Source organism: Lactuca sativa, chromosome 8 (assembly GCF_002870075.4).
Source record: "Lactuca sativa cultivar Salinas chromosome 8, Lsat_Salinas_v11, whole genome shotgun sequence".
Taxonomy (NCBI): Eukaryota; Viridiplantae; Streptophyta; class Magnoliopsida; order Asterales; family Asteraceae; genus Lactuca; species Lactuca sativa.
This window is the reverse complement of record NC_056630.2, coordinates 194,707,792-194,717,489: the sequence shown is the minus strand read 5'-3', so window position 1 is coordinate 194,717,489 and position 9,698 is coordinate 194,707,792. Positions and strand designations below refer to the sequence as shown.

The 9,698-nt window shown below is 32.4% G+C and overlaps 1 long non-coding RNA gene across 5 annotated transcripts; it reads right to left on the bottom strand.

The window, feature by feature from the left end:
• Window positions 1-891: 891 nt before the first annotated feature.
• LOC111900165 (uncharacterized) lies at window positions 892-4,406 on the bottom strand. 5 transcript variants are annotated; one of them, XR_008225997.1, is made up of 5 exons: window positions 2,966-4,406; window positions 2,673-2,725; window positions 2,224-2,305; window positions 2,062-2,153; window positions 892-1,094 (listed from the first exon to the last, which is right to left on the bottom strand). It is a non-coding gene; the product is annotated as an uncharacterized LOC111900165 (long non-coding RNA). The 5 variants fall into 5 exon arrangements; XR_008225998.1 differs by having other exon boundaries at window positions 2,062-2,305; window positions 2,966-3,345; window positions 3,414-4,406; XR_002853134.2 differs by having other exon boundaries at window positions 2,062-2,305; window positions 2,966-3,360; window positions 3,444-4,406.
• Window positions 4,407-9,698: the final 5,292 nt, after the last annotated feature.

Sequence of the window (9,698 nt, the reverse complement as noted above, 5' to 3'; positions counted from 1 at the left end):
ATGGTATCAAAGCCTAGGGTGTAGGTCTATGTGTTCGATAGAGACGTCAAACCCTATATAGGGGGGTGAAGGTTGGTGGACACTTGTATTGGATTAGGTGTCTAAGCCCATAACTATAATTGGTATGTACTTGAAACCGATACAAGCATGGTCCATTTGGGTTGTAACACTCTGGAACAATTTGATAGGATGAATATTTGAGAAAAAGGTTAATGTGCTTTATTAATATATTATAAGTATAATATATTGATGGAGAAATCATATTATTTAATTAGTATTGATCAAGAATTAATTTAGTGATCAAAAGAGACTAATTAAATTAACGGGGACTGATTGTGTAAATCAGTGATATATATATATATATATATATATATATATATATATATATATATATATATATAGTTTGGGCTAATAATCCATATTAATTAGTAATAGACTAAGTTAATGTAAGACTCCATGAAGAGTTAGTCCAGAAGGCTTATCATATGGATTATTGGATTAAGGCCCACGGAAGTGGATTAGGGTTTAAGTCTTGGATTCTATATTATATAAATGCAACCCCTAAGCCAAAAATCATGCAATAATGATTCCAAGAAGCTCTAGACGATTTTTGTGTCTCCAGACCTCTCTCTCAAGTTCTTTCTCTTGTTCTTGGTTTGTTATAAGACATTTGAGGCATCACACTTAAGGTGCTAGACTCTTGAAAGACCAATTCCTACAAGCTACAGTTAAGAGGTATTCTTCTAACTTACTTTTATGTTTCAACTAGTGACGAATCTCACGTTGCGGGTTGGAGGGTATTTCATAGTCTTTTATTACCAGATTTGCCCATGCAGTTACCATAAAATGGTGAATAGGGTGCTAGCATGTTATGATGCAAAAATGAAAACATTAAAAATGAGAATTATCTATAATCTAAAAGTCAATGTAACAACAAAAAATAAACAATGCTCAAAGATGGCAGAAATTTGAGTCTTTTCAAATCCAATTCCAACTACAGAAATCACATGCTGCTATCTCAATTTACAGGTTGAGCTTCTTCCTCCAACGCTATAGCATGGCCCCAACTTAGCGTATGGCTTCCATATGATTGCCTGAAAACATCAGCCAAACAATTTAAAAACCCTAGTAGATGAAATGAGTCAATGAAACGGAAAACCAAACATCTTTTAAACAAACAGATGAACAAAAATCCATCTTCAGCAACATACCATGGTGACAAAACCTATATCCCATGCAATTGGTCAATCCTAAAAGTTGTTAATAGAAAATAAATTAGTTTTAAAAGGATAAAAAAAAGAACATGCTCCATTATTTAAAATAACGGAATAGAAATGGAATTAGAGTCTGTTTAAAGATAATTGAAGCTTACTGAACCGCAATAAGGTATAATAGAAATTAGAGTAAACTATAAATTGGTACCTATAGTACACTTAGACTTAAAATTTGGAATGAACTTGCAGGACCAAATTTGTAATTTACTCTAAAACTCATATCATTAATTTATTTTTAATAAACAAAATAGCAACTTAATTAAAATAGTAAAAGAAATTCTAAGGATATGTGTCATTGAAAATTACATTATAATAATAGGTTAAATTGCACTTTTTCCTTTCATTTCATGATGGAATGAAAAAATCAAATGGAGTGTAGCAACAAAAAAATAATTTATAAAATGATATATTTAAGATTTCACACAAGAATGATTTTTTTCTTGGTATATCTGTCAATTTCTCTATCTCAATTAGTTAAATGATATTTAGTGTATGCTAGCCTATCAAATTAATAGGACAAACATAAATACACTAAGAGATTAATTTGGTTTCAAAAAGTGAAAAATATGATCACAACTAAAACTTTTTTACTATTTTTAAAAGTTGCCTTTTTACATCTAGGAACACGATCTTAGAGGAACTTCATCCTGTAATTAGGAATCAAGAAGAGACGACCAATGTTTTGGTACTTGAGATATGATTCAAGAAAAATCTCAGGGCTTCACCAAAAGCTATTCACAAATGATAAACAATGGATGAACTTAATGATCAGAAGTTTTGTAAAAACCTGAACATGAAATATGATAGTTTGTGTAGCAGGCTGTTGAGCATGGTTTGAGTTGCTGAGTGCCCAAAGAATCAACTATGTATTGTGCATATCTCCACAAAAGAATAGAATATATAATACAAATTACCATTTTAACTATATTCGTAGGAGAAAACAACATACCTCAATAGGTTCTAAAAATGAACTTGAATTCGGGTCTGGCAGCAAATCTGAATTCCTTACTTTTGATTTCTCATCAGATAAACTGAAAAAAAAAACAATTTTGTAATAATAGTTAGAAAGGGATCAGACTTAAACATATGGGTGCTATCAAATCGATGAGGTGTTATCAGAGAACTGGGCAAGAACTGATGATAAATTCAAATGAAAGTTTGATGTGAATCTTGCTCAAGAAAATTTTAATAATGAAAGTTTTAGAATATGAAATTTGAAAAGATGGTTTTCAATTTTAACAAACACAATCAAATTTTAATGTTTGGAAAAATGATATGATATAAGAGTTTTTATCTAACAAAAGATAGAAACATGAGAAGGAATAAAAGATTTTTATTTGACTTGCAATCTTGAAACACTTGCATTCAAAAGGAAAACATATACCATACAAAACTTACATCATAAAACACTTAGGAACTAGTTTGTTTGATGTGAATCTTGCTCAAGAACCCTGCAAAAAATTTTCAATAGTATCAATAAAATTCAAGTTCTTGAACTATCCTCCATTGCCAATCATGAACACAACTAAAATCATAAAAATTCAGTGTAGTAATCAATGTCCAAAAAAAACTATGTAATTTGTTCAAGTTGCAACAGTTAAAATTGTGTTGATGATCTGTATGATTATAGTATGCACTCAAATAACTAAATGAAGTACAAGTATGTTTTTGGCATAAAACAAAATTAGTACCCCTTTGGATTTAAATAGATCGAGAGTAGGATTCATGTGCGGAAGCTTCGCTCTCACATTTGTGCACATCCTGGAACAGAAAAGCATGGAACTTCTTCACCATACCCATATAATAAAGCAAGAGGCTATTCTCATTCATAACTATACGGGAAATAGTCGACCACGACATCAAATTTCGTACTTCAATACTGGAGATGTCAGAGACCATTCCATTATCCAACCTTCCTTTGATGTTCTACTGGTGATTTCTAGTGGTGATGATAAGAAATTATATCAGAGATGACAGAGTATAGAGAAAGAAAGGGAAGGATACACCTCCATTTTGTTCTGAAGGTGTCATTAGTCATCATTGATTCTTGCTTCCTGTGTTGGTGGTCTCCCTATATAAAAAAGCCCTAAAATAGATGAACAAAGAATTACTACATACAAATTAATAACAGAAACATACTTTATATAAATGGAACTTTCAGTATTCTACATGGTTGAGGTGCTTCATCGATACAGAAGGTTAGAAATCCAGTTCGAACACTTGTTGGACAAAGAGGGTAGCAGACAACAAAATTATAAAGTGAAAAGTAATAGACAATCCTCAAGTCGAAAGATAGGGCTCAGAAGCATCTATCCAGATCTCCCCTTGACTGGAGCACAAATTTCATGTAGATCCGAGCTTCAATTGTTGAAAATCAATGAAAGCACAAGATGGAAAGAAGTGGCTTAAATTATAGAAGCTTCAAGCTGAAAGAGACTTCAATGATACTAAAGTAAAATTTCCCTTAGTGTCTGTAATTATGAACTACCACTACATGCCTGATTGTAAAGATGAAAAAAATAAATTGAGCGAATTGGATAGATATGTAAGAGAATCGATGCATTTACTCAGGCCGGTCCTGAAAAATGAAATATTCCTAAAGGCCTAGGATGAACAAGAAAAAAAGGCCCTTATCTTTATTATAATTTTGTATTTTTAAATAAAAATATATAATGAAAAAAATTGGCATGTGCAGCTGCCCACTTTACCCCCCCTCTAAGCCCCCCATGCATTTACTTAAGCCATTTTGTGATGGAAAGGAATTCCCTTCTTGGGAGGAGCTTGTAAGTAGGCATCAGGGGGCGATCGTCGGACTCGTCTCTGCTGGTAGGATGTCGACCCCGAATGGTTGATGATCGGTTGGGTACAAAAAGAGTCGATTTGGGCAACCAGTGGTGGAAAGTAGATCAATTTGGTGGATAGAACTGAAAAAAATTGAACCGTCTGAAAATTAAGCAAATAAGCAGTAGATGAAGCAACAGAGGAATTATAAGAAGGTAGGCGGCGGATTGTTACATGGAGGAAGTAAAGTAACGAAAGTGACGGTGGTAGAGGAGAAGACTACATGTGTAAACGATGAACAATATCTAGACTCTATCCAAACACAACAGATTCTTGGAGAAAAGCAAAAAAAAAAAAGTTTGGTCCAATAGGAAGCAAGTCGTGTTTACCAAGGACCTCTAAATTAGTACTATATATATATATATATATATATATATATATATATATATATATATATATTGTATGTTAGTTGTAGGTTTCAAGATTTGGAAATTTTTGTTGCATGTATAACTAGAGAAAACTTAGATCCAAAGCTATTAAGGTTGTATGTGCACCATATGAGTGTTATAGTACACAAAACCGAACAATGGTATCAAAGCCATGGATGTTTTCTGTTATATAGATGCATAGATTAATTGTTTAAAGTTGAAAAAAAAAATTTGAAAATGTACATTCTGACAGGAGGGACTCGCCGAGTCCATATATAAACTCGACGAGTTCATGATGAACTTGACGAGTCCATGAGCTGACTCGACGAGTTCAACAATCTGTTTGCAATATTTTGGGTTTTTTTGGCCATAATTGTATTTGGATCATTACCTTAAAGTGTTTTGTATCATAAAATCTGTTTTTCTGATATAGTAATGATTATCCCATCCAATTAAAATTTAAATTGTCAAATTATAGAATAATTACTAGATTATATAATAAAATAGTTATTAGTGTAATTTGATTTGAAATTATCTTACTACAAAAGTTGTATTATGATCAAATTGGTAAAAGATAAAATGGTTATTTTATTACGTTTAAAATTTGATCTAAATGTTTTTAGAGAGCTACAAAACTTGGTTTTAAGTTTTGGAATTCTAAAAGTTTTTTTAGGAGTTACAATATTTGTCATCAAATTTGGAACTCAAAAGTTTTTGAAAAGTTTCATAACTTGTTCTCAAGTTATGGAACATGAAAAGTCTCACTCATAAAAAAAACATCAATTCCTTAAGTTATGGAGTTAAAAAGTTTTCAAGAATTACTAAACTTGCCCTCAAGTTTTAAAAGTTGAAAAATACCAATTAAGAAACATTGAATTCATAGAAACCCTAGTAATTTGAAAATTTTTCAAAAATGTAACTCATTGATTCATAACTTAAAATTAATTAAATAGTTTTAATTTGATTTAGCATCTTGATGTTTTTTGAATAGTTGAATTAACTCTTATGGACTTTATTAATAGTTAATTAAATGTTTAATTAAAAGAGTATTATTAAATCCATAATCATATTGTTTAAGTTTAATTTTAAACCATCAAGTATTTTAAAAGTTTAAAATACACCCTTATATTATATAAAATTAAATATATATATATATATATATATATATATATATATATATATATATATATATATATATGTATAACTAAAAGACCAGTATTACCTTTATTAGGCCTCATTCACGTAGCCAATCTATAAGGGGTATAAGGAAATTGCCTATAAAATGGAAGTTAAATGGGTGTCCATTCTCACCCACCGCTTCCTTGATTGGTGGAGGGTCGTTAGCCGAACGAGTGGGATAGGACACAAACTTCCATTAAAATTATAATGAAAATACTAAGTAACTAAACACTTATAAATCCCCAATCTTAGTTACTTGGGAAAAATGTGAATTTGATGCTATTCCATGAAATTGCACTTTTCACATTGTTAAGTCGTCAGTAGAGCGTGTGGTTAACCGACACACTAATTTGGGACTAACAATGTGTGGAAAAGGGTAGCTTGATGTTAATCATGGATCAATGGAGCGTGTATGGTTAACCGACACATTGCTTAGGTGAATTGTGACATTAAGTGTACCAAGCTAATTTGCATGGTTATTCACACCTTTTTTTTGATCCTCGACATCCCAGTCACAAACTTGAAGGGCATAATCGAGAGTAACATGTCATTGAAAAGGTTCGATGAATCTCAAAAGATCTAGGAGTTTCCTTTCATTTAAAACCTAAAATTCATTTTCATTTTTCATGGTGGAAATTGGTAAATCATCATTTACCTACCTTCAAATATTTTGCAATTGGATTACGACATCCCTCTTCCGAATTGTAAAATATTGTGTTGGGTCCTAGCCTTAATATTTCATTTTGGGTGTTATATTAAGGACTTAAATCAACGAAACTTGAATTTCTCCCTTGTAGATGTCTAGTTCAGACAACTATGGTCTTTCCAAATCTTTTTGAAAATAAGCTTTCCTCATGAAGATGATGTTCCCAGAAATCATATTTCACTTCCTCCACCTCCTCCAATATCCCTAACCCACATGTTCGAAGACTTGAAAAGTTCAAGATCACTCAAGCCCTATTGGCAAGCAAACATGAAGATGGAAAGCCCTATTGGCCATGATCAAAAGTTTTGATCATAAGAGAAAAGCCAGTTTTAAGATAGTTCCTTGTGCAAATGCCAAAGAGTCCACTTGTTTCTATTGCCAATAGAAGGGGCACTGGTTGCGAAACTGTCGTATCTACCTGAAGGACCACAAGCATGGTAAAGTCAAAATGTTTGACTCTGCTTCAGGTAAGTGCACTATCTAAGGGGATGTTTGTTTTGCACTTGTTGGGTCTGTTCAGAGTTGACTACTAACTCGGTCAGCAGTCAGGCCATTTGATAAACATAAACTTTCGCTTACTCGGTCAACTATCGCTGACCAAGACCCTTACTCGGCCCGCCGCCAATTTTCAGCAGCTGACCCAAAAGAAAAAAGCAGTTGCCTATCTTGCCCTTGGCCCTAAACGAAAAAACACGCATAATCCACAAATTGTGCTTCTTGTTCCATGCATCGGCGCTTCCTTCTTCAGCGATTCCTTCCACAGAGCACATCACCGGCGACACCTTATCAGCCTCTACAGGCGGCAACCTCCACAGTAGCGCAGGTAACCCGATTTCTTCTTCTTCTTCTTCTGAAATCAATAGACAAATATTTTGTTTCCATGTTTCCATGACCTGATGTGCTAATGCTCTTTAGTTTTATGAATTTTGTCTATGTTTTTGGAGGTATAACTTTCTTAATTTTTCTACTGTTCATTGCATTTTTCTGTATAAATGTGTCGATTTCTTAGTTCATGTCTTGGGCATAGGACATTTTTAGACGATTGACATACCACTTCAGTGGAATCCAATATTTTGAGCTCAAAAGGATTAATTAATTTTCCTTTGTTTTGTTTTCAAACGATTGCACATAAAGTGTTTGATGGAATGCTTAAATGAAATTTTTGATTAAAATGAATCTATATCTCCCTTTCTCACACCTTTAGTATAATATCCCCAAGTACTTTTTACAATTGACAATTGTTCTGTCTTTATGGTGATTTTGTAGCCATGGTCCTTGCTACTTTTTTTCTTCATATCTTTGAATTATTTTTTGTTATATTCTTGTAAATGACTAGTCAATTATTTTTGAGTGCTTTTGATGGTTGTGATGATATTAGCAGAGATGAAGGGCAAGGGCTTAAAATTGATATCAGTTGTCAAACCTTACGACTCTAAAAAATAGGGCAAGTCATCATATTTGTGTGCTTTTGATGGCTATACTGAAACCTAAACAAAACAAAAGCAAAGATGATCCAGACAAGCATGTTGATAATGGTAGAACCTTTAACAACAAGCTCTACTATTTTTCTGCAAAATGTGGTCTTTTTATTATAATTTAGGTTATGTATTTTGTGATAAAGAATGGTTGTGGGAGAAGAGTACTTGTATTTTGTTTGATATGGCATTTAATTATAAAAGGGAATATCGGTTGATGTTTTCTTATTGATTTTGTGTACATTAACTACCAACAGGGTTGTAAGTTGTTTTTTTTAAGTTTGTTGGGTCTGAGATTAATATTTAATAGTACATGCTTTTGTACTTCTTTTAGTTTTCATATTTTAAAAAATATTAACAATAATATAATACTTTTTATAAAAAATAAATTGAAGGGTAAAATTGTCATTTTCATCATGCAGCACAAGATGTGGACTCAATCAGAATATCTAACTCGGTCAGCTTCTAACCCAGTCAGCTCTAACTCAATCAGCGACTATCAAATGACCCCTAACTCTATTAAGTTCATATTTGAAGATTCTTAATACATGATGTGATGAGATCACATTTTGATGTTTTGTGGGATCGAAGGAAAGAAAGGAAGCTTAAAGGAAAAGTATGTTGAGTCTGATCACGAAGAGATGGATTTCGATCACATGATTCGATGATCAGAATTGTGAGCTACTACTTAAGAGCTATGATAGATTGCTTAGAAATATGTAGTAGCATAGTTTTCATTTGTAATTGCATTGTATGGACAAGTTTTTATAAATAAAGAAAATATTTCTTTTATCTTTTTTATATTTCCTTGTAATGGCATTTGTGAAAATTGATGTTTGTATGTTTCTATTTTTTTAGCAATATGGATTTGATTCTTTCGTTTGTGGTAATGTCTAAATTTACAAAATAAGGAAAGATTCGCATCACCAAGTTTCAATTGGACAGAAACTTGGAATCATGCAAATTGTATTGTATGATGAATGAGAACCTTCATCTTTGGGAAATTATGAGTAATTCCTTGTTCACATGTATATGTGAGCTAAGTGAAGGACTAGGGGATCGGGTACACCTGGTTGTGCATTGGTTAGGTCCACCACAAAGAATGATCAGACTATTCATCATGATTTACTAAAAGTTTAGTAAATATGGTTATGCTTACAAGATTAAGTGTAATTCTGAATCATTGAAAAAGTTTCAATGTATAGCAGAACGAATAAGAAGAATCAATTAGGCAGAAAGATAAAAAATTTCTCCAATCTGAAAGCAAAGGAGAGTACTTGAGTATCGTGTTTTATGATCATCTTGGTGATTATGAAACCATATCAAAATTGATCCTTTAAGGACATCTTGGTGCATTTGTATGGCTAAGAAGAGGAATCGTGAATTGTTGAAATGGTTAAACCAAGAAGATGATTCATACTTCGTTCCAAAATCGAGTCTTGGAGTCATTCTCCAAGATTGTAACTTGAGTGACATATCTTAAGTAGGTTTATGACACATTTGTAATTGGTAGTTTTGATGTCTTGGATAAGACAAAGACCAACTAAGACCGATTATATGAAGTGTCATTCTTGATAAGAATCCACACTAACTCATGAATATTTGTTTGTCAATGAATGTTTCTTGACAAGAGAATGTTATATGTCAAGAGGTCAGTAGGAGTCTTAAAGATCTTGAAAAGGTTTCAAGAACTAATGAAGAATAAACTTGTTATTAATCACTAGCACAAGACTTAAGGTTTGTAACCTATTGTGATGACATATTCGTGTTTCTATGCCCATTCCAGTTAAATTTGACTATGCATGTGAGTTCTATGAGTTCTCAATTGTTTGCATAAGGCAAAGCAACTTGATCA